The following is a 23875-nucleotide window of genomic DNA, read 5'->3' as shown; positions in this document are numbered from 1 at the left end:
ACGGGCCTCTCACCACTGTGGCCTCTCCCGTTGCGGAGCACAGGCTCCGGACACGCAGGCTCAGCGGCCATGGCTCACGGGCCCAGCCGCTCCGCGGCATGTGGGATCTTCCTGGACCGGGGCACGAACCCGTGTCCCCTGCATCGGCAGGTGGACTCTCAACCACTGCGCCACCAGGGAAGCCCTATTTTCATATCTTGAAATTATTTTATAAAGACATTGGCTTCTGAATTCTCTTGAATATCAAGTTAACAATGAAAAGGAACATTAACAAAAATCTCTAAAAGTTTATATTTAGTCTAAATATAAAATTAAAGACTAAAATTTGATACGAGGTTTAGTTGTGTATTTTTCTTACCCAGAAATCAAAATTTGAAAAGCAGTAAGGGTATTTTGTCCTGCTCTGTGTTCTTCACTTAGATGAATTTCCTGTCTCATTTCTGAGGCTAATTATGAAATGACAGCATAATCAATCAGATACTACTACTCTGTGTCAAATTATGTTTCTTGAAGGGGCTTTGCATACTCTAAATATCTTATGTTGTAATAGAAGTCACTGAAGTCCAGAAAAATGAACTAAACTTGACAATATCTTAAAGTCTTCTAGTAGAAGATCAAGCCCCCTGAGCAGTGCACCTCCTGTTTTTCCATGCAGTTCAATGAGGAAACCATGACAAAAGTAGAGAAATGGTAACCCTCTTCAGGACCCAGCCCTGGGTGTTACCTGTATTACCTATAAGCATATGTAGCAGATAAATTTTTGTCGGCTGACCACATGTGGTTAAAGTTATGCAGGGTTCAGGCCACATTCAACAATGAGTAAGCCCTGAGTTCTTGGATGGCTTAAATAGATATAGATATAGATATATGATATATACACACTGATATTTACTTCAGATCTATTTTCTAACATTCAAAGTTAAATTTGTTCTTTTAATAAATGTAACTGGGTATGAGATTGGGATCAGTGAGATGAACAAATAAAAGACTTTTACCCCATGAGGTATGAGGAATGAGAAGCCATTTCCTTCTTTATATATAATTAGAAGGAAAGGTCTCGAAAGAATGAATACGATTGCTCTTAGCCCAAAATTATACTGATGGTGGCTTCTGAACAGAATGATGTTTGCTGAATGATAAGAAGTTCCAAATGAGAACTTTAGCCCTTGTGTTCCAAGTTAATGGATGCTTTAGCCCGCCCTGATAGTCAAATCTGGTTTTTCAAGACTTTGTGCTACTTCCAACTCTATGACAATTTTCATCATAATGTCTCCTCTGATAATGTCTGCCAGTCAAAATGTGACTGGATTATTCATGATCTGATATTTATACCAAATTTCAAGTTGTGTATTTTTGACTGGAAAACTGTCTTTCATGTCAGACTCCTCACATTTGTGAGATTTCTGGTGCCTACTATTTTCTCATGACTCTTCAAATACTTTCAAGGAGCATCATTTTGATATAGTCTATGAATAGCAGAGTCTATAGTCCCATTCCGGGTGACAGTGACTCTTCCCCATGTTAAGACAAAGATGCAGGGGACACTAATCAAATCTTTCTCATGAACTGGACATGATTGCTATTGGAAGCAAGACTGTCAATCACAGAAGGAAAGGAGCATGATTGCTTAGAAGACCAAGAGGGTGGCCTGGGCATGATAACCGACTAGGTCTGATCCTAACTGACTGCCTGAAACAGAGGCCTCCCACCTCAACCTCACCTCCCACCCTCCACTGACCTGCACTGGATATTTAATCTTCTTGTGTTAAGCCACTAAAATTTAGGGCCTGTCAATTACAGACATCAGCCAACCTTACACTGCTGATGAAACTGTAGAGCTACATAACCCTATAGTATAATATGTCAACATATCCTAATAGATTTTGTGATTATATATGAAGAGATATTCCTCAAGGGAAGTCTTTTTTAAAAGATAGGTGAATAATTTCAGAAACTCAAATGCAGTGGTGCCATGATTTTAAAAGAATTTTTAAAATCACTGATTTTTAAAATCATTAATTTCATTTGAAAATATTTTAGTTACATTTATGTCTTTTGGACAATGCTCATTAAATATTTCTGCCTTCTAAGAGGATAAGAGTTATTCTATCATAAGGAAGAATCCACAAGACATTCATTTTTTTAATTCCCTCAGATGAAACTGTTATCCTTTCTACTTTATCTGAAAGGAGAATTTTTATGAATAATCTTTAAAAACAGACTTGAACCTGTCAAGTTCCAAATCAATACCCCAATTAAAATTTTTCAGATTAGATTTTTAGAAAGCATACGTTACCTTGAACTCCTCAATGTATTAAAATAAACAAAGGAAATCTAAAACTTTCTTATTACGAAGTTGTACATCTTATTGAATCTTTATGCAATTTATAGTTCTCTTGATAATGTGTTCTGTTTTGTTTTTTACCACAACGTATTTTTAAAAAAAGAATTCCAGACAATCCTTCATCATCATTAAATGACTTAGGAAAATGAAGATGTTAGTGCTGGTGTTAAAATGGCCCTAGTTCTATACCCACTCCCCCAAAACCTTTTTTTTGTATTTGTGGGTCAGTGTCCTACAAAACATAGTGGATAAAGAATTAAAATTCATTCATTAGGTCTAATTAGGATCAAATATATATTATGCACCAGTAGCTACACTGAGTGTATTTCCTAGGCTGGAAATTGTTTGTGGCTAATGTGTTGTAGCAACCCATAAAGTACTCATGGCTGTGTTAACTGGTTCTGAGATTGGGTCCCCCTTTGTGGAAGGTCTTTCATCTCAGTAGCTGCTTTCTATAATTTGGCTGGGGTTTCCCCTACTAGTCCAAATGTAGCATGTTAATGCCAATTTAAAAATCAAATATTATGAATAATAGACATGCATTTTTTTGTCTAATAAATATCCATTAATTACCTCAAAAGGGATACAGATTCTTCAGGATATACATTTTTTCATGACTAAATGGGCCAGAATTCATTAGCAGTTTGGAAAGACAAATATAAAATGGGACCAGTAGCTGAGTTTAATTAAGTTGTCACTTCTTTCAATTTCTTCTTTAAGGCTATTTTCCACTCATTGTATCTGAATTCTTTCTGAAAAGGACTAAGTTCAGCATACCATTGCTTTCCATTGGCATGATTTTGATAGAGTATTTTCAGTTTATTTTTTTAAAAGAGTGATGAAATTGAATATATGCTTTCAAAAGTCTTACAGTAAATGTATATATTAAATTCTAGCCACAGTAATAATTGTTGCTTAAATTCATGTTTAGCAAATGCATAATGCTAACGTTTACGACTGTGCAGTACTAATTTGCAGCTAAGTAGAGTCGTTTATTTTTAAGATCGTGTTCTGGTTTTCACTGGGATCCTCTAGAGTAGGTTTCTCGACCTTGGCACTGTGAATATTTGGGGGCAGATAATTCTTTGTTGTGATGGACTCTCCTGTATGCTGTTGGATGTTTAGCAGCATCCCTGCCTTCTAGAAGCCAGTTAGCATCCTCCCCCATCGCCCAGTGTGACAACCAGAAATGTCTCCAGATTGTCCAATATGCCTATGTCAAAATCACCATGGCCTTACAGAATAAAACCGCTGCATTAGATAATAAAATATCCCTACATTTCACCTCCATGTAAAGGTGATTTCACTTGTTTGTAGACACAGACTCTAGTAAAAACCCTTCTCCAAAGCAACTTGGACTTGTTCCAATCATTCCAGTGCTTAAGCTTCTGGGGAATGTCAGGCATCTTTCCTTGGCCTCCTTTCTCTCCGTATTCCTGCTGCTTTTAGATGTCCCAGCCTATTACATGCATGTGTACATGTGGACACACACACTTTGCCTCTGTTGTGGTCAATATGTATCTCCTGCATTCAGAAAGTCTCAGCTATCTTCTGAGGACAACTGGGCAGCTGCCTCTCCTGCCCCTCCCAGCCCTCAATCCAGCCTCCTCAAGCTTGGTCAGAGATTGACTTTGCCTAAGGATGACTATTCTTGCCCCTTTGCCACCTAATTTAGCAAAAGGTCAAAGATGATGGCCGACCTTCTGCTCATCTCACTTTTTCTCAGGCCAGGCCTATCTTGTTTCAGTTTGTTGTTCATCTTCCTCCTCTCCTGGTTCTCAGCACTAGTTCTTACATCCAGATCGACTGTACTACCTACATTCTTTTCAAATAGTTCCTTTTTGCCCTGCCCTCTATCTCAGTCTTGACTGGAAAGCTCACAGATTCCTCTCTTTTCCAAATTCATATAGTAGTTAGAGCTAATGGCATTCCTTTAAGCAATTTATTTAAGTGCCCATGTGATATAACAATCCATCCATGATGTGTTTGAGCACTTGTTTGCATCCTACATCACGACCTTTTCATGTGGTATGTTTTGTTTCCCCAAACAAGGCTACAAACTTTTTGAGACCGAAACCATGTTGTAAATTTTTTGCATCCCTTGATGTGCCTTATGTGTTGATATAATGCCTCATATATACTGGGAAAGTGATTGCTATTTGCTCTTGTGATTTGAATTTTAACACCTGTGTAAGGTCAAGGAGAAGAGAGAGAAATGCTATCAAAAGGAAAAAAAAGAGAGAGAGAAAAAAAAGTTAAGCGCTCCTAAGTAGCTTATAGTTTACCCCCAAGTTTCAAAATATAAATAAAAACCAAAAGACAAAGTTAGGGGCCACGTTTTCTCATTCAAGTTCTCTATCACTCTTTAGCACTACTCACTCCATGAAGAGGGAGCATTTCATTCTCAAATGAGTGACTCAGGAAATGTTGGTGAAAGTGGGGCTTGTTTGTTACTTTGGAATTAGTTCATTTATTTTCTACATGGTACAAAATGACTATGCAAAGAGTGCACCAACTTTATCAGTAAACTCCAATAAAGATCAAATGTTGGGGCCTCCACAGCAGCCCCTGGTCCACTCTGCAGCTTTCGATTGTGCCGTATGATTGGGACAGTGTGCGCTGGTCATCTTAGCTATTAGGTTATGACAGGTAATATGCTGCTTTTGAATTTTCGGGATCCTTTTCAAATATATGATTTGATCCTGAGTGCAGATGTGCTCTATGTTCTTGATATTTTCCAGTGGGAAAGAGACAGTATTGCTGGGATGATGGGGAAATTTAAACCCACAGTTTGATGGTGATGAAATGAAGCTGGATTTTATAAGTTGTACATATTTGATATACACAGTTGACACTTAGAGTGATACTTTGTATCATGCTTTTCATTTACACATGAGGGAGAGCTTCAGAAGAGTTAAACTTTCTGAAAGTCCCAAGGCTAGTGAGTGGCAGAGCAGGGACTCTAACCTGGGTTTGTGTGACACTCCAGCATCGAGATTGGTCCTCTGCGACAGGGAATCTCTCAATAGTATGGTGGTAGGATTAAAGGGAGGTATTTGCAAGTAGCCATATAAGTGGTTACATTTGAACAGTTTACTAGTTCCCCATTGAATACACTTAGCACCCAGCCCAACCAGTGTTTGTAGACAGAAAAGGAAGCCATAGCACCCAGTTGGGGCAGCAGGTGAGCAACAATCGCCCCAAAATAGCTTCTCATTTTTTGTTTATAAGGAGCCTAATGGGTATACTCTGGGTAGATATGGAGTTTCTTTTTTGGGTTGCATCAAAGGTTTTGATCTCCATTTCTGTATTTGTTTTGTCTACACGGGCAACAGGAAGTCTTCCATTAGATCTGTAAACTCCTGGCAAACGAGTCCACTCAGGCCCATCCTGCTCTTGCCTCGGCAACATCTCCAAAATTATTTCCTTATATTTTAATGCATATGTTAACTAACTTATCTTTCCAGTTTCTGCCCTTCCTGAAATTCATCTGGCCTAAAAGTCCATTCACCCTAAGGTTACACAACTTCACACGTTTGTCTCTGTAATTCTGACCCAGAATGGCCAGGAATCAGAGGTCCATGTGATTAATTCATTGGTATATAATTAGCTCTGATATCCAATCCCATCAAGATTTCAGATTGAAAACAAAATGTCTTTTTTCTTCTTTCTTGTTGTTGCTTAATACAACGTGAGGGCTCTGTTTCTGTCTCCCTCAAGGCTGACTCTCGGTGGGGTATCAACAAGGCAGGAAGCTCAGAGCAATTAAATCTCCTCTGTTCCCAGAGGTGGCTCAGAGCAGGGGCAATTCCTGGGAGCCCTTTGCTCTTGGCAACATCATGCCGTCTTGCCTCCTGGCTGTGGCGCTAGGGTCACTCCCATAATGCACTGTTTCAGTGTTCCTCTCAGCACCACCACCAGAGGTTGATTAATGGCAGTGGTGGCTGATCCCTGCTGGTGACTGTAGAATTCCATGGCTTTATCAAGGATCAGTTGTATTTAAAAAGTCTTGCTCAAAGTTTCCTAAATATGCATTTTTTTTAAAGCCATAACCACAGCAAGCAGAGCCGTATTTCTAAACATCTTTTTGGTCTTTGCTCCCCTCTGAGAAAAGAACATCTTAGCTTGGAATTCTCTCTCATTCTTCCTCAGGTTCTCTTCCAAGAAATGAGGGCTCCACCCCTCATTTCTTCAGGTGGAAAGGTGCTGCTTCTTGCAGTAGGGCACAGGAGCTCATCAATAAATTAGGCTCCAGAAACAGCCCAGGGAAATCCTATAGTTGCCAAAGGTAAAAGGTGAACCAGCTCTAATAATAAGCCAGGTTTGCCTCTCATTTTTCAGTATGTTACTTGGATTACAAAAAACTGATGAATCAATTCACTAACAAGATCTAATAGGATCAGAAAATTACTTTGAGGTGGTGAACAAATCGACTTTATGCTTCAAATGTCACTAATATCAAAACTGCGGATACAAAATCCGTGATAAGTCTCTCCCACCCGTTATTAGCTCCTTAAAGTTGCCCCTGGGGCCCTGCCTTGATAGCCTGGACTGGCTGTGGAGGGCGCTCTTGCTTTAGTGTGCAGGGAGACTGTACCAGTCCTTAAGCGGTTTCAGCGCCCTGCTGCCCATCTCACTTTACTTCAAACCCCAGAAGCAAACGTCAATACAGAAGGGTAATATTGATGAATGCTAAACTCCGAAAATATGTTCAAGAACAAATTGTCAGCATGATTAAAAATCAAAGCCAGCATGATTAAAAATCAAAGCCAGCATGATTAAAAAGAGCTTCCCTGAATGACTAAGCGGCCTCGGGTGGGATTCGTGAAGGATTTGTATGAGGTCCTGAAAACCTAGCCAGTCATTCCCAGTATCCCTGCTTCACACCCTGAGGCCCTGGGCCACAGTTCACTTCGTTGGAGCCCAGTCATCACTGAGGAGGCCAAGGCCACATGCTTGGATGTTGTGTAATTTCCCAGTTCCACAGTGTCACCAAGAGCAGCCCTCTCTACCTCAGAGTGGACCGCCCCAGAACTCACAAAATGTGCCTCGAAGAGAAGAAAACTTTGTTACCAGCTCTTACAACATCTTAGACCAAACTGGGGAGAAAGGCAAGGATCCCTGGTCCAGGAGGTGGCAGAGACCACAACTTTCCCCCTTCAGGCATGGAGCAGTGTATGCTAGGAGAGGACAGGGGAAAGCCATTGCCCTGATCACCTGAGTCTAACTCACTGTCTGGGGCCCAGGTAGGGACCAGCAAGGGACCAGCAATGGCACAGTCTGGTACCTCTGGCTGTCCCTGAGAGAGGACAGAATGCTCTGTCTTCTACGGGGCTCTTACTGAACACACTGCCCATTAACTACCACCCTCCAGGCCTTTCCTATCAGATAGATCATCGAAAGCCTGTTTGAGCTCACATCCAAACACATGCGATAAATTCACATTACTGCAACACAAAAAGGTGCATCCCTTCCTTCTAGCTTAAAGCCTACAGGCTGCAACTAGTTTAGGAGACAGTCTGGTTGATGAGGAAAGAAAATCTCCCCACGCAGGAATATTTTACCAGGCATTCCTAACCGTACATCAATCCAGGATGAACTTAGCTTGTCATAGCTTGTCACAGTTTGTCCCAGCCTGTAACCACAGCTTCCATTCCCACTTAAGCAACTCGAATCAGGTAAAAGAGGCCATGTGGATCCATCACAGTTCTGAAAAACATCCCTAAAAACATGCCTGATGGTGACGTCAGTGGAGGACTTTTCAGAAACAACTAAATGTGTTTGAATTATGTCACTAGGGAATCATCTTTCTATAACTTTTCAAGCCACTTAAGTGTAGAGAAAACATTCTCTCCTGTAAATCTTACCTAAAAGTGACCCTGATGAAAAGTCACTTGCTGTTCTTCCCCGAGTGTCTGTCATTTTGTTATTACTTCTGTGATTCCTCCCTCTGCTGCCTTTCCCATAGTTTATAATGTAGGAAGATAGACTTGAGGTTTTTCTGATGAGTGGAGAGAACTAAAAATATGATCTGGAAGACTTATTTGTGACAGCTGGGGCTGCCCCACTTTTCAGGAAGGCCAAAGCGGCAGTCAGAGTCATGGCCAGGGGATAGAAACCAAAGAGATGGATGAAACAGGTTTTCATCATAGGCACTCTTGAGGCACCTGAGCTGGTGTCTTCAAACCGTGTGTGGGTGCTGGGGGCAGTCTATGCCTAAAAATAAAACATACATCTGAAGAGAACCGAAAAGAGAAACGCCATCTGTCTGATGCTACTTTGTTTTTTACCTGTGAAAATAATATTTAAATTCTCCTCAAGTATTAAGCTGGTTTTCTACTAAATGTATCAGAGTACACTCTAGATAGGGTAAGACACTGATTGACTGATACAAGAAACTGGACTCCATACCCACCAAGTGTTCTTGGGGATCCTGGAAAAAAGGCTGCCTGGAACTACTAGGTTTCCAAATCCTACAGGAATACAGTAACTTACACGATGGGGTATACTCTTTGGAAACCACCTGCACTGACATGATCATAGTGTCACTGTATAGTTACGATAGTATCCAGCCCCGTGAACCTATAGGAAGCAAAAGTGGGAGACAGAAAAACAAAAAAATAAAAAGGAGAGGAGGAAGAGAGGAAGAGGAAGAAGAATTAGGAGGTGGAAGAGAAATAACACAAATAATACAAAGAATCTTAAGTTTGCCTTGTCTGACCACCCATTTGATACCTGAACCCTCTCTAACATGGAACTTGTGGGAGTGGGAGAGGGCAAGGCAAGGAAACTGAGTAGATTATGAAGTAAAGAAACAGAGTTCTCAGCTACTGGGGGTACATACTGAAAGGAGGCAATAAATCATTGCATATCACACTTTTTAGATATATGTCTTCACTTCATCCTCAGGCCTGAAGGACGATGTGGAAGCAACAATTACAAGACTCACAGTCCTGGTCTTCAGCATCCTAGGTAGCAGGCAGGGAGCAAGGTGAGCAGCCTTCGCAAAATTAGCAGTGATATCAGGAATCCAGTGGGTACATGAGACAGAGTGAGTTCAACACTCTAGGTTTTCACGCTGTGCCGAAATTAAGGGAGGTCAAATGACTTATCGAAAATTTCCGCTAAGCAGCAGATTGTGAAACAAGCCTGCTCACCAGGATGCTACGAAAAAGCAATAATAAATGAAAGTGATTGTAAAAATATGGTTAAGATACACTTTAAAAAGAAAGTGTATCTAATAAACAGTAACAGTACAAAACCTCAGTCTTACCCACCGTATGATCTTGAGATCTGAGGTTCAGATCTAGGGTGAAATTTTGTAGATGGGTGTAAAAGAGATCCCTCCTCAGAAAAATGCAGCTGGTACCAACTATGCCCAGAGGGCTCATGGCTACTTGTTGCCATGCTGCCCACGGCCCTTTAGAGTTAAGGGGGCACCAACACATGCTGCAGGCTAGGCGGCTGGGTGCGGGGTCATATGGTGTGTGCACAGGTAGGGGCTTTATAAATACAAGTTCCCAGCTGTGTAACACCCTATCCCATAGCACAGCTTACGGATTAGGAAACACTCAGAATCTACTTAATGCCAGATTCATGAATGCCTTTAGTGAACATTCCTCTTTCCTGACTTCCCTATATCTTCTCTCCTTTTTACTATAGCAGATATATCTCTATTTCCGATTTTAAACCTTTGCTAAAAAGTTTGTTATTATCATAATAGCTAACAACTGTTGAGTATTTTCTGTGTCAAAGACACTATGGTGAGCTGTTTTGGTGGGTTCTCTTATACAACCCGGGAAGTAAATTGCACTGGGATATAAACTCCATGAGGGCACGGACGCTGTTCTAGGGTCTTCTGGATTCCTTTTGCCTGGGGGGTAGTAGGTACTCAATACATCTTCACTGAAGGAATGAACAAATGGATGAGTGAGTGAAAGAGCAGACTATAAAGCAGGTACTATTATTATTCCCATTTTGCGACATGCAAAGTTAAGTGGCCAATCGATGGGGAGAACAAGATACAAAGCCAGGCAGTCTGTCTCCACAGACAGTCTTCCTGATGTGTACTGGTACCACCTTTACATCAGGTGGGTTTTGTTTTATCTTTATTCACTGCTTGCTTTAGGAATTGAGTTGCCCTAAAATGCCAGCTGGCAGGCTTGAAAGATAAGATTCTCAAGGGTTGCTTGAATCCCACACCCAAACTCTTGGAGCCAGGGCTGGCCCCCAAGAACTAGAAATTGTTTTCTTCCCCAAGAATGAGCAGAATAAAGAAGCCAGTGGGGCAAGTTAAATCAGAAAGAATGCAAGGGGGCTGGGATACCAATTTCCGAGAAACGCAAGGGGGGGCATCTGGAAGGCCGCCAACGTTGGAGGGACTAGAGACTGCATCAGACTGGAGCGGTTCTTCAAGGCAGGAGATAAGACGAGCCGGTACAGACCACAGCGCAGGGAGGACTGGGTGGGGTGGGAGGTGGTGAGCATCTTAATAATCACCTCGAAAATCAAGCATTCAAGTTTGCTCTTGTATGCTGGCCACTGTATGATTTGTGGCTGGCTTAGTCCAACGTAAAGGACCAGAAATAAAGCAGATAACAAAAACAAAAATGTATTTTTAGTTTGCTTTGTGTAGCGTCTAGTGCAGTGTCCAATCAGGGCCACAAAAGCAAGGGTGCATAATGAAGGTAAGAAGGGGGGTGGGTCTCAGGTGCGAGCCTGGTTCTAAAGCAGTGACAGGACTGGAGAAATGAAAGGTATTTTTCATGCTTTTCTCTCTATTTCTCACTCTGCCTTTTTCCTTGTTGACTCCTCTTGTTCTCTCTTAAATAATGTTAACGTTTTCAGACCACGTTTCTCTTTCATGTCTTATACTCATAGACCTTGTCATATTCAGGCAAGGCACAGACCACAGGTCCTAATTTGGCAATTTTTAGTTAGACTTTCTCTACACATTTTTGGGTTCCATTTCTGTGCCACGGGACCAGTACATGACCAGTACTTGCAGTGAGAACTGGTCTGAGGTGTTTCTTTTGCATTTCTGGCCTCTCAGCATCACTCCATGCTGCAGCGCAGATGAGTTGACCTTCAGGACTTTATTTCACTGACTTCCAGCTTTCCTTATGCCAAAGCCACAGATCATTCTTGTGTTTGAAAGTACCTTTTTGCAAAAGCAAAGAGGAAAACCCAAGCACCATAAATAACTTGGCGCGCACACCCCACAGTGATATTCCATAGGTTGAAGTTTCTGTGCCCGTTGACTCCTTGCAGGGGTGCATATGCTTATAGCTCTCTGTTGTTTATGTAAATGAAGCAGGCGCTGCCATGCCCACAATGCTGATGCCCTGATGAGTACCCTGTGCACATGCGTCTGCTGACCAGCACAGGCAAAGTCCAAGTTCGATGTATAGGCAAGACCGACACTGTGCTCTGCTCGTCCTGCAGAAGCCACACACAGCAGACTTGTATTTCTGTCAAGGGCTCCGGTTTTCCATCATCTATTTTTTATAGCACTGATACTAAACCAACTGCAGCAAATGAAGGGTATTCTTTCTGGCTTGGGTGCATCACCATGCTGATTTGCCGTTCCTAAGAAGCAGGCTCGCTGAGTTGGGTTTTATCCTTTACCATGGGAGACCTAGTTCAACAAAACGTAAGTGTTTTGAGATGGCTGATTTTTTCAAAATGTAAATAACGAATTCCTCATGCATGAGGGGAAATGGCCATGTGATAAGATGGAATAGGGATGGAAATTTTATTTGGTACAGTTGGTGGCAGGATGACAGTGGATTTGAAGACGAGCGAAATAAATTGCTGCATCCTCCAGTTTCTCAGTATATCATTAACCTCTGAGGGAATCTTAGTTTATTCTGAAGCAGCTTTGTGATTTTCAGAATCATATTGTCATGTGCTCTCTCTTAAATGTTTGCATATCCTCATCTTTATATGGTCTCCAAATAGAATAAGCTTGCATTTTTAGACTTTAAAAAGAGTGATAAAGATTTGCAAACAAGGAAATTTAGAGAGAACCATTTACAAAGGACCATAAAGCCCTTCCCCCATACCAAACACTCTCAAACACCCTCACACACTAACAAACACAAAGAGATTTTAAAAATTAACTAGCTAACTAGCAATAACATTACATATCAACCTAGAATGCTTTTTGCTTACAGTAGATTTATGCAGAATAATTCGTTAAATGTCAGTAACAAATGACCATATTTGTTGCCCAATGTTAAGCTTTAAATCTGTAGTGTATTTCATCAGGTCGTTTGTGGTTTTATGAAAGCTAATGTTCTTTATTTCTCTATGAATATTTATCACATTTCAGGTATATAGCTATTATTGCTTTTTCAAGCTTGTTTTTACTTTGTCCTATATTCTCAACTCTAACACTATTCAACTTTTTGACTTTGTGAATGTAACTACCATTCTCAGCTGATAAAAAAGAAAATACCAAACTAAGCCATGTGAATTGCTATTTTTCAGTGTTCCTGTGTGTCTGTGCTTTACCTAACAGCAAGATCAATAGGACACCAGGAATGGAAACAAGTCAGCTCTGGGCTGCATTATTCACCTTCTATTAAACTTGACAGCTAATTTGCAAGTTCGCACTTTTTTAATGCTAGAGTTCTTGAAACCCTGACAGCTGAACCCTTCTAACTCCAGCTAAGTATGAAAATAGAGAATGGAACCCAGAGGGTGCCCTTGCATTGGTATCGTTTCCGAGGTATTATTTTGGTCAAAGACAGAAATTAATTCATGTTTACTGTTTCCTGGTAAAAGGGAATAGTATGAGGGCAGTGAGAGAAAAAGTAGAATTGGAAGTGTTATAAAACAAGCCTGAACATTCCACTGAGGGTCACAAAAAGAATTAAAAGACCAAAAATTTAATCAAAATTAATTTAACAAAATCAAGTTAAGTAAGGATCTTTCCTTAGACCCACTGATGGAATGTTTCAAATGCTTTTTCTATACAAAGAGACATTTAATCTGATAGAGCAAGTGGCATTTTTAAACCCCAGAAAAACTATTTATTCTTAGAAAAGAAGAAATCTTGGACATGTAGCCAGATATGGGAAAAAAATATTTAAGGGGGGACATTTTTTGGCAGGAAAGAGAAAGAAAATAGTTTTTTTTTTTTTCCTGAAACACTTGGCAAAGCAGAAAGCTTAAAAATATTTCCCAGCTTGACCAGTTGCAAAACCGCACAGCGTGTTTTGCCTTTCTGTTAGGGAAGAAGGAAAATCCTCGTCTGCAATGGGTTTATGAGTCCCATCACTTCCCATCCCCTGACGGGGATTAGTTCCATTAAGTCCACTCCTGTTGGAATGCCTAAGCTGTCATCTGCCCTGACCCCACATGAAACACAAGGCATTCTGAGAAAGAAGTTAAAGCAGCCAGTTTCTCAGAAAATATCGGAATGACCTTCAGAGGTTAACAGCACAATCATTTACACAAAAATTGCTTCCAATGTGGATCATGTGTTCTTCCAGGGTCGGCGGAGAATCTGTGTCTGCTAAAAGCTGCACACAAACAAGCTGCCCTGATTGGATTAGAAGCGTAGGCAGATGCTGGAGAAGAAGGCATGGAAATCACAAAAAATGTGCTATTACCATTCCTTCTTAACGCCATAGCTTTTCTCTCTCCAATGCTTTTTGTCCCCTAGTGTGTTGTATTCCCTAAAGCAGTTTCATTGAGATGATTAAGCAACTAGAAAATGATCTCTTCTAAACTAGTAAGCCCTTGTGCTCTTTTGGTCTCGTATTTAAAGTCAACAAAGAGTGTTTCTATCTGCTGACTGGAGAGTGGAAATGTTTGTTTATTGAAAGGAAACTTCACAGTATTTTTTTTTTTTTTCCATTTTACCTCTGAGTTCAACAAGAGGTCTGGGTCTTTAGGCAGCAGACAGAACCTGATTTTGTGGAGATTTGGCTTTATCTGTGGGAAAGTCCTTTCATTCCTCCCACGATGTAAAACGTAAATCCTCATAAAGATGCCTTACTTTCTCCGATGCTGGGAAGATACCATATGTACCTCACCTTCCCACCCAAGCTTCAGAATCAGAACCTTCAAACTGTCAAGGGTCTTATGGAGTCTCTCTTTTTTTTTTCTTTTTGTGCGGTACACGGGCCTCTCACTGTTGTGGCCTCTCCCGTTGCGGAGCACAGGCTCCGGACGCGCAGGCTCAGCGGCCATGGCTCACGGGCCCAGCCGCTCCGCGGCACGTGGGACCTTCCCGGACCGGGGCACGAACCCGTGTCCCCTGCATCGGCAGGCGGACTCCCAACCACTGCGCCACCAGGGAAGCCCCTCTTATAGAGTCTTTGAGAAGACATAGTTTTTTCTTATTTTTTATTCTTCAACGATAGAGTTCACCTCCATTCTCCCTCCCTTAACTTTAAAACAGAAAACAAGAAATACACAACCTCGTTTCTTTTGAATTGCACCTTATTGTCAGCACAGATCTCCCTAAACAGTACAGCCATTCTAGGGGAGGTGCAGGTTCTAAAGGAGTAAAGTCTTGACGCTGATCGCGCTGATTGCGGGAAGGGAGACCCGGCTGCTGGATGGTCCCCCGGGCCCTCCACCTCCTCTCTCCTCCGGTCCTGGGTGGGTGGGTGTCAGCCGCTACTGCCCTTCCTACCAAACTTCTTTAAGGCCCAAACCTGAGACTTGAAAGCAGTGGAAATTCTAGGTATAAATGCCAAGTCAAAACAATCATTGGAAAATGAACCTCTCCTTCTCTTTCGCCCTGAAAAACAGTGAAAGAAGCAGTGCTTTGAAAGCCCTTAAATAATTGCCGAAAAGGGAGAAACCGTGGGCAATCTCAATAGCAACGAATGCTGCCAGTTCTTAGCCTGGTTACTATCCTTTAGTAAATGAGGTGAGAAGCTCAGACTCATGAAGGTTGCGAAGAGCGACCCAGGACTCAGACGCTTTTACTATGCTTTACTCGACTTGTAACTTGAAGTAAAAATGTTAGCGATGGGAGCAAAGGGAGAAATTACAGTATTGCTAGGTAAGCATGTACTGTTAGGTAAAACAGATGAGGATTTGGGGAACCCTCCAGTTTACCTCAGTATGGGCTCTCAGTTCCCGATTCCAAGTCACTGCTGAGAGTGGGTCACTGTGTGGATGACCCATCTCTGAATGAACAGCTCTTGAGCCCGGTCCTGGAGGACCCTTGGGTTGAGCGGGTTGTGTCAGAATGGCCCTGTTATTATCAGAAACAACTGGAAAACTCATGGGGGCTGGGAGTCACCCACAGTACAAATCCTGTGCAGTGACCAGTCAGCCTTGGCTCCTTTGCAAAAGGCGTTTTGTCTGAAGCCTCATTTTCAGAGTTTGTGTTAAAGCAAACAGAACCAAGTGCTGTGGTCACTGAATGTCATTAGCTTCAACCTCCCCTTAAAGCTCACCCTCCCTTCCTATTTCTCCCGAGTCCCAGGTCTGCTCCATGACCTCCAGAATACCCAGTTCCTTCATGTACAGACTTCCATATAATTTGACCTTAATAGTCCCAGGGCACTCGCAGACAAGGGTAGACTTTTGTAGGGGAGGAACAATAATTTGCCCTCTATCCTTCTGAGTTCTTAGCTAAGACTCCTATAATAAAAGACAGATAAACAAGAGAAAAACAAACAGAAGTTTATTAACATGTATACCTCATACATGTGGGAGATACACAGGGAAAGATGAGAAACTCTCCAAGGTGGCTTAGAATTCAGGCTTAAATGCCATCTTCACAGGGAAAGGGGAGGGGGGATGTGGGCCTCTGAGGGGACGGTAAATGATATTTAGGACGATGAATGGACCCTTAGAAGAATAGACAGGAGGTGTGATAGTTTGTGACAACATGTGTCTGGGTGTGGTGTTGACTTCTAGTCTCCTCTCCGGTGAGAAGAGTCCCACTTTCCTGGTTGATGAAACTCTCAGAGGGGATCTGTGACCATTGAGTTCCTTTTGGAGGATCTGTCTTTAGGCAGATAAGGGAGTTCAGAGAAAGCCTCTCCCTGCATTTGCTGTTTTTCAAGTGCCTACAGCTCAAAATAATGAATATACCAAAGCAGCATATCTTGGGGTAGTATATTCTGCTAGTGTTCACTTTTGAATGAAAACACCAATATGCTACTTCTTTGCCTTAGATGCAAAGCATACTTTTCCTTTTAGTTTCATACAAACCCAGACTTGCACTACAGCAGCTGCATGAAGGTTAGTGATTGGTGAGGCTGACACAACTACAAAGTTTATTGAGATGGCTCTTGATCGACTCAGTATCCAAGCTCTCAAGAAGCCATGATGAGCAAACCCTTTGCGACCGTTATGATGGGGCAGTTTTAATGCAGCCGTAGCAGAGTACATCTGAGCCCTGCCTGTGTGGGAGACACAGCCCCACCCCTCCCCGGCCTGGACCTGGGTAACTGGGCACCTGTCAATGGCCCTACCATTGGGGGGCGGGGATTAGCTAAGTTACTATAACGTTTGGAAAAGAGCTTGACACACGTGTTGGCTGCGATAGATACTATAATTGTGTTGCTGGGAACTCAGCAACATTAGTATTGTATTAAAAATCAAATTCTAAATATTTTCTGAGATATTTGTTCATTGCAACTGTTAAATAATCTGAACTTCGAGGCACGTGCACAAAACTTTAGTTTTCTGCAGGTAAACCATTTATTTTGATCCATGATAGATGAAGGGGACAAAATTACACACACACACACACTCAAATACTTTAAAGATATAGTCCAGGAATGGTGATTTAACTAAAGTTTAACATAGAAGCAGATGCATTTTTAATGAGGTTTCACCAGATATTATTTATAAACAGGTAGTTTAAACAGAATGAAGACTTGGAGAGATTTGGGGGGAGGGTTGCGTGCGCGTGTGTGTGTGTGTGTGTGCGCGCGCGTGCCGTTTGCCTTTTTCCCTTGTCAGAATGGTTCCATTTAGGAAACAAGCTTTCTTCCCAAATTTGCAGATGTCTGCAAATAGTATTCTGCCCAGAAGGGAAAAAATAGCTTACTATGATTCATTTGAAGCAAATCTCTTAGAATGTCAAAAGGGAGTACTTATTGCTGTGAGAAGATTGATTTATCTGCAGAAACAGGTATTGCTTCTCACCCTAAAATCAAGGCCTTCCCTTGAAACAGGTTGACTAGGCAATGCCTCCTGACAAGATCTGAGGCCCCCTGACAAGTCCTCACTAGCCCCCAAGTAGCTCCCCACATCCCATGACCCTTGCTTCCTGGCTGGTCTGAAATTCCTGCCCACAGGATCAATCCTATGTTTCAAAAATACAGATAGCTTGCTTAAAATAGAATTTACCTGAGAGAGGAGAGTGTGTTCAACTTCTGTTAGCACCTCTTAGAGCCTTAAATGGTCAGATGAGCTACTGCACCCCTTCAAGGTATAGAGAGCAGTCCCCGAGAGGTGATTTTCAATTTGTGAAAAGCATCTGGGCAATGGAAATTTGAATTGTAGAGAAAGAAAGGATCAACAGCTGGTGAAACATCGAGGAAAGATCCTTTGAGGAGGGGTACCTAATGGGGTCTCCTTGCAGGATGAGTTGGCTGTGGGTAGAGAGAAGATAGAGCATGCAGTGGGCGCAGAGGGAGAACACTCCAGAGAGCTGACTGGATCCTGCAGAAATGAGGTTGCCTCACTCTTACCCTTTATATCTCCCACCTCCCCTATCTCCACATAGATTTGGGAAGGACTAGAAAAGCAAAGAGGAGATGGGAATGGTGGGTATAAAATATACTAACACTATAGTCTTTGCTATTCTGCCTACTTCCATTCTATTAAAATGCTCATCAGTGGTAATGAAGCTTTGTAAGAGAAAGTTTGTTTTAAACAAAAGGGGCAAGGAAAGTGAAGATAAATCAGCAAAACAAATCAGGGCTTCCAAAGTCACACTGCCTGCTCCAGCCCCACCTGAGACCCACCCTGGGTAAAAAAAAGCCCCATCTACCCTATTCTATGTAATTCTGGTGGCGAACTGTGGTATGTAACAAACTAAAACTAACGACAAGTATTTGCACAGTTTCTTTTTTGCAGCTGTTTCTTGAGAAGAAGGTATCAAACTTGGTCAAGAAGAAAGTGTATATACAATGATAAAGTGAAGTTTTCCTGAGTTTGATTTCATTGCTATTTTGGTTGTTTCGTGATCGTGGAGCCGATCCCACCCACCTATTTACTGTAACGTTTCTTTTCTAGAGCCAGAATAGGACAGACTCATATACCATTCTGATCTGGGTGCATTTCTTCAGAAGGTATGCTGTACTCACGGGGAACCGCGGCTGCCTGGGCTTGGGGCTGACAAGGCCAGGAGGAAATCTGTGCATGTATTTTAACAAAAAGATTTACCAGGGAAGTTAAGGAAATAAAATGATGGGCACCAAAGAATATGAGGCTACTCTGACCTCTCCTTGCCATTCATTCCTATCATGTCCCAGCAGAATTCTGTTGAGATTCTGCAGAGACACCTTTGATTTAAGCTGATTGATTTACAGGAGGCCAGTGGGGAAATGAGAGGAAGTGAGACGGGGGGGAGGCCAGAGCGATGGTTTTGGAATTCTTGACTCTGCCTTATTTCACGGTGGAATATTGTGCTGGGGGTCTTAGGAATACTGTGAGGAATCTATAACCAGGCCCCATCCTTGTCCTAAAACTCCTCCCATCTTGCTCTTCTCAGTTACAGCCACGCCCATGTGGTCCCTACTCGTTATAGTGATTGGATGTCTCTTGCTCACTGACACTTCATGGAGCACAGGGAATGCTCTGATAGCCACAGGCATCCCTGATGGCAGGACTTCTAAGGCCCTCCAAGCCACCTACTTATGTTGAATTTTCCCTGGTGCAACTGGGCTCCAATGGTGGACAGGACAGCAAGGCCCCACTTCCGGATGTCCCTGCCTGCCTCTTCAGTCTAGTTAGGTTGCTTCACCTGCCGATGCCCAGGCATGCCGGCTCTCTGTTTCTGACACCACCCTGGCCAAATGCTGTCTGGATTTGGTTCTACCATATGGTGTTCATCTAACTCATCATGGAGGAATCTACCCAAATCTACCCCCTGGAAAGGGCGAACTTAAGTAGATCCTTTACCCCTTTCGGACAAATTGTTGCAGCCTTGAATTGCAAAAGAAGAGATGCCTAAAGGATATATCCTAGGCACTGTATTTGTTTCCTAGGGCTGTCATAACAAAGTGCAACAAACTGAGTGGCTTAACACTAAAGAAATACCTTGTCTCACAGTTTTGAAGGCTAGAAGTCCACAATCAAGGTGTCAGAGGGGTCGTGCTGCCCCTAAAGGCTCTAGGGAAGAGCGCTTCGTGACCTTTTCCTTGCTGCTGGTGGTTGCCAGAAACCCTTGGCATCCCTTGGCTGATGGCAGCATCGTTCCCATCTCTGCTTTTATTGTCACACAGTGGTGTTCCTTTTTCTTGTGTGTCTGTCTCTCTACAGATCTCTCTCTCCTTAAAAGGACACCAGTCATTTCATTTAGGGCCCACCCTAATCCTCTCTGACCACATCCTAACATGATTACATCTGCAAAGACCCTATTTCCAGACGAGGTCTCTTTCATCGGTACCAGGAGTAGGACTTCAACATACTGTTTTGGAGACACAGTTCACCGTACAGTCGCCACTCCTGGGCACTGGGTCTCCGAGCAAGAAGCAGCTCCTAAGTGTATCGCAAGCTCAAAACACACCCCTCAGTCCCCAGACTCAGCACTCACCCTCTCCCACATCCTTGCAACTGACCTGCTCTGTGGGGTCCACGCAGGGCTGTGGCCTAATGTCTCACTGGCAGGACGGGCCCACCTGGTCCAGGCTATTTCTGAGTGAGGTCAGAGCCCGGAGGACTAACCACCCCTCACTATCACTCATGCACTTTGGTCTACTTTGAACTTTAAGCCCGAAACTTACTTTTTTCTAAGTACTATGATCATCCTTGGAATAGATCATTCTTTTTTCACATTCTTTCTGTCACACTTAGATGCCCTTCCAATCCACACACAATATTGAGATTTTCTTCCAAGGGAATGAGTTTTCCTAAAACTTCATGGGTCCCCTTGATTGTTCTGAATTTGGAGAGCTGCAGAACACCCTGGAGTTACTTATTCCTATGCAGACAACTTATAAGATCACCAATCTCCACTGAACTTTCCATTTTCTACTCCTATATTACTTTTAAAAGGAAAATGTTGACTTCCTCAACTGTAAATCGGGTTTTAAATGTGCATATTTTTCAAGAAAGCAGGTCAGATATCAGGGCACAGATATCACACTGTGGGATTTATTATCCATGATCTACAGTAACAATCTGTGTGACACTTTTAGTCCTCCATCTGCACACTGATTTGAAAGTACATCCAGAAACAGACAGAGACAGAGGCAGAATGAGAGAGAGAGAAGTTCCACTTTCTAAAAGTCAGTGCTTAGTCATTGCATCAGACTTTGTGTAAAGACAAAGAGAATGGGACTTCCCTGGTGGCACAGTGGTTAAGAATCTGCCTGCCAATGCAGGGGACACGGGTTCAATCCCTGGTCCGGGAAGATCCCACATGCTACGAAGCAACAAAGCCTGCACGCCACAACTATTGAGCCTGCGCTCTAGAGCCCGTGAGCCACAACTACTGAGCTCGCGTGCCACAAGTACTGAAGCCTATGCACCTAGAGCCCGTGCTCCACAACAAGAGAAGCCACCGCAATGAGAAGCCTGCGCACCACAACGAGGAGTAGCCCCCGCTCACTGCAACTAGAGAAAAGCCCGTGCGCAACAACGAAGACCCAACACAGCCAAAAATAAATAAATAAATTAATAATTTTAAAAAAAGACAAAGAGAATCCTACTGAAACAGTAAATACCAAGAGGCTTAGTTAGGTATGACAAGGCAAGACATTTTATAAATTTTTCATACATAGGTACAAGCGAAAGTGATTTGTGAGACGGTAATTTTGCATTATGCTATGTTCAAAGACACCTGAAATTCCTCATTTGCATTAACCATCTGAACTGTTTTCCATTTGGAGGAAAGTTCTGTTCTGAGTTCCAGCTCCTCCCATATTAGGTGGGCAGCATTGGAGCCTCTGTATTCGAATCTGTCCAGATGCCACTGTGTATCAAAGTAAGTTTTACATATCCTAGGTGAAGGAAGGATTTAAATTAACCAATGGGACTTGGTTTCTTAAAACAGCCAGTTAAAGAATATGGATACTTGACCATGAGAAAAAGATACAAAATAGTGAGTGGCATGAGTCATTTGTTCCCTAATAGAAGGGAATGACCTGTTTAGTGGTTTTCATAGGAAAAATATCCAGTAAGCAGATAACATCAATTTAAAAAAAATATATCAGTAACAATGGAATTTGGGTAGAACACTGATGTGCAGCTAAGTCAGGATAAAGCCCCTTCCAGGTTTCAAGATGGTTGATATTTGCTCACCTGTTCCAGCAGGAAGGCAGGTGCCTGGAAGCCCGGCTCCAAAGGTGGGACAGCATTTAAAGCCTGGACCTCCTCAAGCCTGTGACTTCTGGGGCAGGGTCCTGAGCTGAGCTATTATTCCTGGGTTCTAGCTGCAAACCGCCTACTGCAAGCTGGGCTGCAGCAGTTCACATGAGGAATCTCTGATTGTCCTTCTTGGAGGAACTTAAAAGGGACTCGCTCAAGGACTGCTTGTCAGAAATGCTGAGTCATCAGTGTTCTATTACAATTCATCACATGCATACGTTGCCTTTATTTGTGGAGATTCATAAGAGCTAAAACATGACTTCTTAAAGTTTCTTGGCTGTCCTGACAGTCCCCCTGAGTGGAAGAAGGCATGCTTCACAAAAAAGAAAAAGATGACTTTTACAAAAATTCAACCCACCCGAGAGATGATGAAATGAACATTTGGAGATATTTTTCTCCTGCTCTTAAAAAAATTTCATAGTAACCTTTTTAAAAAACAAAATTGGAATTACACTGCATTGATTTGCATCTTCAATTTTACTTCACTGTTTTGAGAATATTGTCCCCATTCATTAAGTATTCTTTGAAAATGTAAATTAATTCGCTGCACAGGGAGTTTACACTAAATAAGTAAATTACAATACAACCCAATGATAAATACTAAAAATTTTCTATCTCTTAATGCTAAAGGAGCCAGAAATTCTGCATTGAGTGTTGGATTTTGCTCATTCCCTCAAAAAAACTGCGTTAAGTTATACCGTACATGAAATGGTACAGTTTTTTTTTTTTTCCTACAAAGTAGATCATGATAATTCTAAAATTGGGCAGAACCACCTGGAATATGAGTCATTAGACTAAGTAAGAAGAAAAAGAGAAAGAGCAATAAAGTGTTCCCAGGAAACTGAAGATCTGCATTATTCCTTGTATTTCACAGGCAGGAAATGTGCGATCTGGGCAAACGTTAGATCAGATGATTCTCTAGAATTAGCTGACCCTGTGTATCTGTGATCCACTTGCCTACAGAACTGCGGCCATCATTTGACCTGAGGGTGAGGGGTGTTCTCTCCGAAGCAGTTTAACATAAGGACAAGGCACACAGAGAAAGCACTAAGCATCTAGCTCTGCTCTTTACTTAGAGAAAATGCAGAAGGAAATCCTGTCTCTAGCCCCTTAGAGGACAGTCCTCTGAAAGAGTAGAGATTTGCTTGGCTGGCTCGGAGAGAGCTGGGTAGAAAGTCAATGAAACATCTAGAGTCCTTTTGTTTTTCAAGTATACAGACTTTAAAGTGTTAGCAGCTTTATCTTGAGTGTACTTGTTTAATACTGGTAGCACTTATACTTTACCGCATAAGAAAATAAAGGAGAACAGGAAATAAAGAAGCAGTTTCTATGAGTCGGAGATAAGGCCTTGATGTACAAGATAAGCAATTCCCAGTCACAGAATTCTTATCATATTCTCTACCCTGCGCTCAACACTTTCCATATATTATCTAATTCTCACACAGTCAGTGGTAAATAGATATCATCATTGTATTCCGCAGCTGAGGAAGGAAAGACTGGGGGGCTGACTTCATCTACTGTCCCACTTAGTCCCTCAGAAAACATGCATTTAGCTCCTAATGTGTAGCCACCATGGTGTGAATGCGGGGAACGTGGCCGGGAACACAGCCATCCCCTCTGCCTCCTTCCCGAGCGGCCAGGGATTTGCATCTGTCTGTCCATCTCCAAGGCACTGAACCCAACACTAATAGTCCTGTTTAATAGAGAGACTCGTGCAGTCTCACAGGAGACCAGTAAGTAGCACTGTATGTTAATTTACTTTCTTCCTGATTTGAGAATCACCATGATTAACCTTAGAACTTGGAATGAAAATAACCGGTGATATTGTGTATCATTCTGTGATGACGAGATGAAGACAGGATTCATTTGGTTATAACCAGATTTAGAAATAAAGCCCTGTAGTTTTGCTGCTTCACCAAAAAGTCTTATCAACCACCACGGAAGAGACAAGAATGCTTACACTAAAAGAAATATCACCAGTATTTACCTAGAACACAAGATTCATCCCGA

The 23875-nt window shown here is 42.2% G+C and overlaps 2 protein-coding genes across 32 annotated transcripts in view; one reads left to right on the top strand and one right to left on the bottom strand.

Moving 5' to 3' along the window:
* The window catches only part of SORBS2 (sorbin and SH3 domain containing 2), a 319803-nt gene that overhangs the window by 163323 nt on the left and 132605 nt on the right, over positions 1–23875 (top strand). For 2 of the 31 annotated variants that reach the window (XM_060291650.1, XM_060291646.1), the window contains exon 3: positions 18569–18624. The exons of 28 other annotated variants lie outside the window; for them this stretch is intronic. The gene's annotated coding sequence lies outside the window, so the exon portion shown is untranslated. Of the gene's footprint in view, positions 1–11825; positions 11997–18568; positions 18625–23875 lie in introns of those variants that run through there. One more of the 31 variants, XM_060291652.2, reaches the window with a different exon arrangement.
* The window catches only part of TLR3 (toll like receptor 3), a 366722-nt gene that overhangs the window by 235536 nt on the left and 107311 nt on the right, over positions 1–23875 (bottom strand). The gene's annotated exons all lie outside the window — the stretch shown is intronic.

Source organism: Globicephala melas, chromosome 21 (assembly GCF_963455315.2).
Source record: "Globicephala melas chromosome 21, mGloMel1.2, whole genome shotgun sequence".
Taxonomy (NCBI): Eukaryota; Metazoa; Chordata; class Mammalia; order Artiodactyla; family Delphinidae; genus Globicephala; species Globicephala melas.
Note: the sequence above shows the minus strand (reverse complement) of the source record. Positions and strands in the feature narration are given on the sequence as shown.